Source organism: Mustela putorius, unplaced genomic scaffold (genome assembly GCF_011764305.1).
Source record: "Mustela putorius furo isolate JIRA1106 unplaced genomic scaffold, ASM1176430v1.1 tig00000929_pilon_pilon_pilon, whole genome shotgun sequence".
Taxonomy (NCBI): domain Eukaryota; kingdom Metazoa; phylum Chordata; class Mammalia; order Carnivora; family Mustelidae; genus Mustela; species Mustela putorius.
The window spans coordinates 4654740-4662265 of NW_025421520.1; the positions used below are offsets into that span (position 1 = coordinate 4654740).

The 7526-nt window shown below is 46.4% G+C and overlaps 1 long non-coding RNA gene across 1 annotated transcript; it reads right to left on the bottom strand.

Annotated features, from left to right (window-relative positions):
- Positions 1 to 1878: 1878 nt before the first annotated feature.
- On the bottom strand, positions 1879 to 6728 carry LOC123393651. The gene is made up of 2 exons (XR_006608480.1): positions 4930 to 6728; positions 1879 to 2158 (listed from the first exon to the last, which is right to left on the bottom strand). It is a non-coding gene; the product is annotated as an uncharacterized LOC123393651 (long non-coding RNA).
- Between the last annotated feature and the right edge of the window lie 798 nt (positions 6729 to 7526).

The window sequence follows — 7526 nt, forward strand, 5'->3', positions numbered from 1 at the left end:
AGTTGATTGCACGACTGACGCCGGACCTCTCGCCTAGACAGCTTTGATCCGTCTGAATGGACGGAAACACCCCGTTCACTTCCCATTCCTTGTACCCCCCCACTGCCAGGGACCTACAAGTGATTTAGACACTTCCTTTTTTTTGTTAAGATTTTATTTATTTACTTGGGAGAGAGAGAACATGAGTAGAGAAAGGGTCAGAGGGAGAAGCAGACTCCCTGCTGAGCGGGGAGCCTGATGCGGGGCTCCATCCCAGGACTTCAGGATCATGACCTGAGCCAAAGGCAGTCGCTTAACCCACTGAGCCACCCAGGCGCCCCGATTTAGATGCTTCCTAAAACGTCCGTCCGCTCCGTGTGTGTTTCTGACTAACGTTTCAGACAAAAGTTCGTTTACTTAATGGAGTTGGCAGACCAGGTGGGGGGCGGGTCCTGGAAGCGGAGACCCAGATCCGTGGGGCTCACAGCGTGGGCTCTGCATCCACGGTTGCAGCGGGACCCAAATCTAGTGAGTGGGGAGCTCAATCCTGGAAGGAGCCCCCCGGCTGATTCTGACTTGTCCTCCAAGCTGAGAATACCCGGCCTGGATCAGCTCGGAACTAACGACACTGGGATGAAGCTCGGGCCAGAGCGAAACTCCACTTTACGATTTTGATTTCTTTCCGTCCTATATGAAAAACACCGGCCAAGTAGCTTATGTTTCCACTGGAGCAAAAAGTTCCCAGCAAGGTTTTCAAGATTTTTTGGTTTCAGGACACTTTTGCGCTCTTGAAAATACTAAGAGCACCGGGCATGTCTGATGACGCAAGTTACATCTCTCAACACTTACCGTATTAGAAATTAACGTTATGACAACTTGAAAACATTTGCTTCTCAATTCATTGTAAAAGAATAATAACGGGGACACCTGGGTGGCTCAGTTGGTTAAGCCTCTGCCTTCAGCTCGGGTCATGATCCCAGGGTCCAGGGATGGAGTCCCACACTGGGATCATGGCTCAGCAGGGAGCCTGCTTCTCCCTCTGTCTGCTACTCCCCCTGCTTGTGCTCTCTTTCTCTCTCTCTGGCAAATAAGTGAATAAATAAAATCTTTGTATAAAAAAATAATAACGAACCTATTGTATGTTAATTTACATAACACAGCTTTATGAAAAATACATTTCTGAAACAAAGTTTGAGGAGAATGGTATTATTTTAGGGTTTTGTACATCTCTTTGCTATCTGGCTTAATAGAAGACAGCTGCATTCTCATATCTGCATTCAATCTACTGCCGAATGGTGTTTTGGGTTGAGTTTATGAAGACAATCTGGTTTCATGCATATCCGTAGCTGGAAAGGGTCTCTAGGGTTCCAGGTCTCCTCAGACCGACCACACACTGAGAACCGCTGGCCTGGAGGGCGGCACATCTTAATAAAGGCAGCCATAGGATGCCTGGTTGGCTCAGTTAAGCATCTGACTCTTGGTTTGAGCTCAGGTCGTGACGTCAGGGCCCTGGAATCGAGCCCCAAGTCGGGTTCTGTACTCAGTGGGGAGTCTGCTTGAGATTCTCTCCCTCTACCCCTCTGCCCCTCTGCCCACCCCCTCAAATAAATAAACCTTTAAAAACGCCTAAAAAATAAATAATAAAGGCAGCTATGGTAGGGAATGAAAAGATTTACTCACAGAGCTAACTGTTCCAGCAGGCATAAAAGTAGAAGCTAAATATCTCCAATAATAAAGCACAATGAAACGTTAAATTTATAATTTAGAATACAGTTGTTGGTCTTTAATAGAGAAACTAATTATTCTCCCTGAGTATTAAAACTATGAACAAATGTATACATATTTTTTCCAATCTCTAAATTGGTAGGTAAGGCTTATTCAGACACATAAAAACTGTGATTCACGGCTTAAACATTTATTTTTAAAGTCTACGAATTGAATCATAAAAATAATAGAATTATAGAACTAAACAGGATCTTAAACATCAAAAAGGACTTTTTTTTTAAAAAAGAATTTATTTGGCAGAAGGGCGCCTGGATGGCTCAGTCAGTGAAGCTGCCTTCAGCTCAGGTCATGGTCCCAGGGTCCTGGGATGGAGCCCCGCGTCGGGCCCCTGCTCCGCGGAGAGCCGGCTTCTCCCACTCCCCCTTGCATGTGTTTCCCCTCTTGTTGTGTTTCTCTGTCAAATAAATAAGTAAAATCTTTAAAATGGAAAAAAAAAAAAAGAAAGAACTTATTTGTCAGAGAGAGAGAACACAAGCAAGGGGAGTGGCAGGCGGAGGGAGAAGCAGACCCCACCGAGCAGGGAGCCCGACACAGGGCTCGATCCCAGGACCGAGATCATGACCTGAGCCAAAGGCAGACACTTCACTGACTGAGCCCCCCGGGCGCCCCTAGGGCAACTTTTTTTAGGCAATAAGGAAACTACTTCAGCAAGGCTCAAGTACTTGACCAAATTACTCTACAAACTAGTTGAAACTCGCTAATTTAAAAAAAAAACAAAAAACAAAAAACCATGTCTTCATAAAAATCATCTCATTGCATGAAGGCTGAGGCAGAGACAACCAATGGGGAGAGTCTGAAGCGAGGCTTGTATGAGGCTGATCTTGAACTCAGGAACAACAGGAGCTAAAATTCAGTGGTGCCCAGAGTCTCCCACGCAGCAAGAGCCCAGTCACTGTGTGTCATCCATCCCTGCTGCCATGAAAAGGTGCCCTACCCCTGGCCGCTTAGACGGTTCTGGAAGGTGAAGTCTGAGATCTGGCGCCAGCATTGGGGAGTTCTTGTGAGGGTCTCCTCCAGGTTGTGTCCGCAGTCTTCCAGTTGTGTAGAAACACAGAAAGTGTGACAGAAAGATGGGGCTCTCTGGGCTCCCCTCAGTAAAGGCTCTGATCCCCTTCGTGAAGTCTCTAGGCTCATGATCTGATCACCTCCCCGGGCCCCACCTCCCAGCACGCCCACATTGGAGGGAAGGATTTCAACATGTGAATTTGTGGGGCGCAGGGGGCACAAACATTCAGCCCATGACCATGTAGGTATATTTACATACATTTCATATTTTACAGATCAGAAAAGTAAAATTAAGTCAGTTTACTAGATGTCATATAACTCCCTTAACTTCTCTGGATCTCAGTTCTTGCCTCTGTAAAGTGAGAGGGTAGACCCATCTCTAGAACAATTAATGATTTATGAAATCCTCAAATGTCCTTGTCTGTGTTCTACAGATTGCACTTGTCAATTGACAGATGAGAAAATATCGCATGTCACCCTTGCAGCAAAACAAACCAGCGCAAAGTATTTACTTCTATTTATACTTCGGTTATGATTAAATTGTTGATTGAAGTCAGGGTTGCAAAGGCTCAAGGTATTGTATCAAAACTTACAGCATTTTTAAAAACATAATCTGGAAATACCACATGAGCATCTGGATCTCCAGCTTTCCGAGAAAACGGAAAGATCAGGCATTACTCGTTTCCCGTTCTGAAGTGGAAACAAGGACCCAGAGGTAAAGAGCTGGGACCCTCCCGGCTCCGTCGTGGCTCCCGCCACTTCCTGAGACCCCCCAGTACTGAGGCCACTTCACTCACTTACCCAGTCTGCCCATCCTTAGAGTTATGTGAACTATTAACAATATTAACAATATGCTACTGTGCAGGCTGCCCTTGGATCTATATTACAGAATTTCAACATGTCAGTAAGGTCAGGGATCCAACCGACATGAAATTAGAAAGAACCTCCCATCTGAGCATTTCTCCGAGTACGGTCACAGGAGCACCATCTGGAAAACCTTGCAGGGTGGGGAGCTTCTGCTAGAGCATTCGTTCTTGCATTTTGAGACTCTCTGGAAATTAGCCAGGAATATGCATTTTAAATGAGTTCCCCAGGTGATCCTTAGCGTTACTCAATCTTGAGCACCCCTGTCCTCGTAAAGCAAGTAACTAGTTTTGACTACTAAAGGAAATGCAGAACAAGAATCCGTTAATTTGTAAACTGTTTTCCCTGCAGTGGTTCTCTGACAGAGAACATAGAAGTCTGAACACAGTTCCGAGGAGAAGGACACTGCTCCCAGCTGGAAAGATGAGGGGCGGCCCTTCGTGAAAGCCTGGGAGGCAGACATGTGCAGTACAGAAGAAAGGGAGCAGAGACTATGTGTGCAAAGGCCCAGAGGCAGGAAGTGTGGCGGCAGATAGGAGGAAGGGCAAGCAAGTTTGTCCGGGCTGTCCTAACGTTTCTTATGGGGGGTGGTGGGTATAAACCCGGCGGAGAGAGCTAGCACCTGGCCATGGGCCTGCATAACCAGGACCGAGGCACATGGCCGCTGGGAGGGTTTTGAAATGAGGGTTCATATGTTCAGAACCAGGCAAGAGGGAGAATCTGTCTGGCATGAGTAGAAAGGGAGAAAATGAGAGGCCAAGAGGTGCGTTAATGATGTTTAAGCCAAGGGGAGAACACAGGGTCAGAAAGCAGGCGACGGGTCCCCGAGACATTTTAGGGGTAAGTCAGAGACCAGCCCTGTGACTGCCAGCTTGCATCCGGAAGAGTCCGAGATGCCCCAAGGCCTGGAGAAGTGGTTCTCAAGCTTGGCTGCAAGACTGAATCACCTAAGGAGCTTTTAAACTGGGGAAGGCTGGCTCTCACCCTCAAGATTCCAAGTGAGGCCCATGCATGCTTATGTAAGACTCCGCTCCTGCCCCATGCCATACCTGCATGCAGCTGAGCTGAGACGGACCTACCGAGAGCCGAGGTAACCAGAGTGTCCAATGTCCAAGCATGAAGAGAAACAGGGAGCACAGGAGAAATGAGTTTGCAAGGAAGCATAAAGTCTTCTGGGCCCAGTGAGTCCAGGGAGCCTGGAAGGTGGAACTTCCAGATGGACATGCCCAGTAAGTAACGGAAATACAGACCAGGAGTGGTCGAGGTTAACTGAGAAATGTAGATCGAAGAACTCACCATGTAGAGGTGACAGTTGAAAATAGCTGCTCCAGGGGCGCCTGGGTGGCTCAGTGGGTTAAAGCCTCTGCCTTCGGCTTGGGTCATGGTCCCGGGGTCCTGGGATCGAGCCCCGCATCGGGCTCTCTGCTCGGTTAGGAGTCTGCTTGCCCCCTCTCTCTGCCTGCCTCTCTGCCTACTTGTGGTATCTGTCTGTCCAATAAATAAATAAAATCTTAAAAAAAAGAAGAAGGAGAAGAAAATCGCTGCTCTGAGTCATGTTTGAAAACAGGGTGGGTATTTAGCAAATGGTAATTTATAAAACTGTTATGGAACACAGACAGAGACACCTGAGAGTATCTGCAAGTAGGGACTCAAGAAAGGCCATTTTGGAGCGCCTGGGTGGCTAAGGGTCCGTCTCCGGCTCAGGTCATGATCTCGGGGTCCTGGGATCGAGTCTTGAGTCAGGATCCCTGCTCGGGGGGAGCCTGCTTCTCCCTCCCCCTCTATGCTCTCTCTCTCTTTCTCTGACTCTCTCTCAAATAAATAAATTAAAAGTCTTTTTAAAAAGAAAGTAGGCCATTTTAATGTTTAACACTTGAACTTCCTCCCTACTTCCCTCCAATCTTCCTTCCTTAATTGACTTCTCTCTCACTTTGAGGATTTGTATACTTATGTTAGGAAAAGTAGAGTATAGGAAGTGGCCAGTTATACACTTACATAATTAAACTCCCAACTTGGACCTCTTTGGCATCTGTCCTGGATTGGCTTTACCAAAACATTACACCATCCCTCAAAACACACACACACACACACTTTTCTGAAGATGTGGTGGGGTTGACGACAGAGATTGCTAGGTACATTGACCAGGAAAGGCTAGGGTACCGGGAATGAATTAACCTCTCAGAAAAAAATAGGAAAAAGAAACTCAACAGGTTATTGGGTTTGACCTTGCAGATCAGAATTCCCTTGTATTTGAGAAGACACCGGCCTGTGAGTGGTCTGTGGGCTTTGAGTCAGCTTACCAGCCCTAGTTGAACAAGCCTCCACTTGGTTCCTCCTGGCTAACTTTCCCATTGCTGTGTTGGAGAATGTGGCCAGACTCGGCTGTCGTCACTCTTCCAAAGTGATTTCTTCATGGGCAAACACCTTTATTATTTTTCTGGTAGGGCAGTTTCTGAAGAGAGCAGGTTCTGAAGGGAGGGCGCCATCTTTGGCTAGGGAGAAGGAGCTCTACTTGCCCCCACCTTCCCCTCCAAGGGTGGGGAGGAGCCTTTTGGCGCGCTGACGTACTAAGAACTAAGAGCCAGTTCTGCCCATGTAATGATTGAGAGTGAAGCCGATCACAGCTGATAAAAGACTGGTCAGTTTTGCTGAAGGCTGACCCGGGTACAGTCATGAAAAGCACCATGAAAGGTGCCAGCATCTCATCCAAAGGGACATTGGTGCTCTTTCTTTGGGACCCAGGTCACAAAGTCAAGATTTCAGTGGTGCCCCACATTGATGTAGATTTCTATTCCATGTGTCAACTATACGTCAATAAATTTTTTTTGGTTAAAGCGTAGATTTCATGTTCAATATTTTTAACAAACATGCAAACACACATACATACACACATGCACAGGGAGGCAGAGGGGAAACTTTTGGAGGTGATGGATACCTTGCTTATGGGGATGGTTTCACAGGCATATGCACGTGTCCAAACTCAAATTATATGCATTAAATATATAAAATTTTGTACATCAACTATATCCCTTAAATCCACATTTTTTTCATTGCTATGAGATTTTAAAACTCCCTTAATCTTGTTTCAGCCTCCTGAACCCCACCGGAGAGAAGCATGTACGGCAGGCACCCGTGCGCGCTCACCTTACCAGCAGACAGTTGAAGTGTGGAAAATGGTAAGTGATTAGCCGAGGGCACACAACTGGTCATCGTAGAATCCCAGCTGGAGAGTACGTTTTCTAGGTCCACGCTCTGAACCCTTCCCATGGTGAAACTATCATATGTTCTGCTTGTTCACCATCATCAACTATTAACAAGTGGAACCTGTGACCAGACTTTGAGCAGATTTTCCTTTCTATCCAGTTTGAGCCTGTTTTTAATGACAGAGAACCAATTCAAACCCAGGATTTGGACCACATCATGCTAACGTAACCTTAGCTTCCTGAAGCAGTAGGTTAATAGCTTGACCTATGTTACAAATAACTTGCTACGTCTTTAAAAAAATAAAAAGATTTATCCACTTACTTTAGAGGGAGATAGAGTATGAGTAGGGGGAGGGCCAGAGAGAGAGGGAGACTGAAGCAGACTCTCTGCTGAGCAGGGATCCCAACAGGGGGCTCGCTCCCAGGATCCTGAGATCATGACCTAATCTGAAACCAGGAATGGGATGCTTAACTGACTGAGACACCCAAGCATCCCTAAGATAAATAAATCTTAAAAAAAATAAAAATAAGAAAAACAAACATGCTGTGACACACAGAGAAAGGGAGCTTATTGTAGCCTGGGGGTAACTGGGTGTCATTTCTTCAGAAAATAGGTAATGAGAGGTAATGAAGACCCGGAAAATGAACAGGAGACAGGTGTGTAGACTGGTCACTGGAACCAGTCAGCTT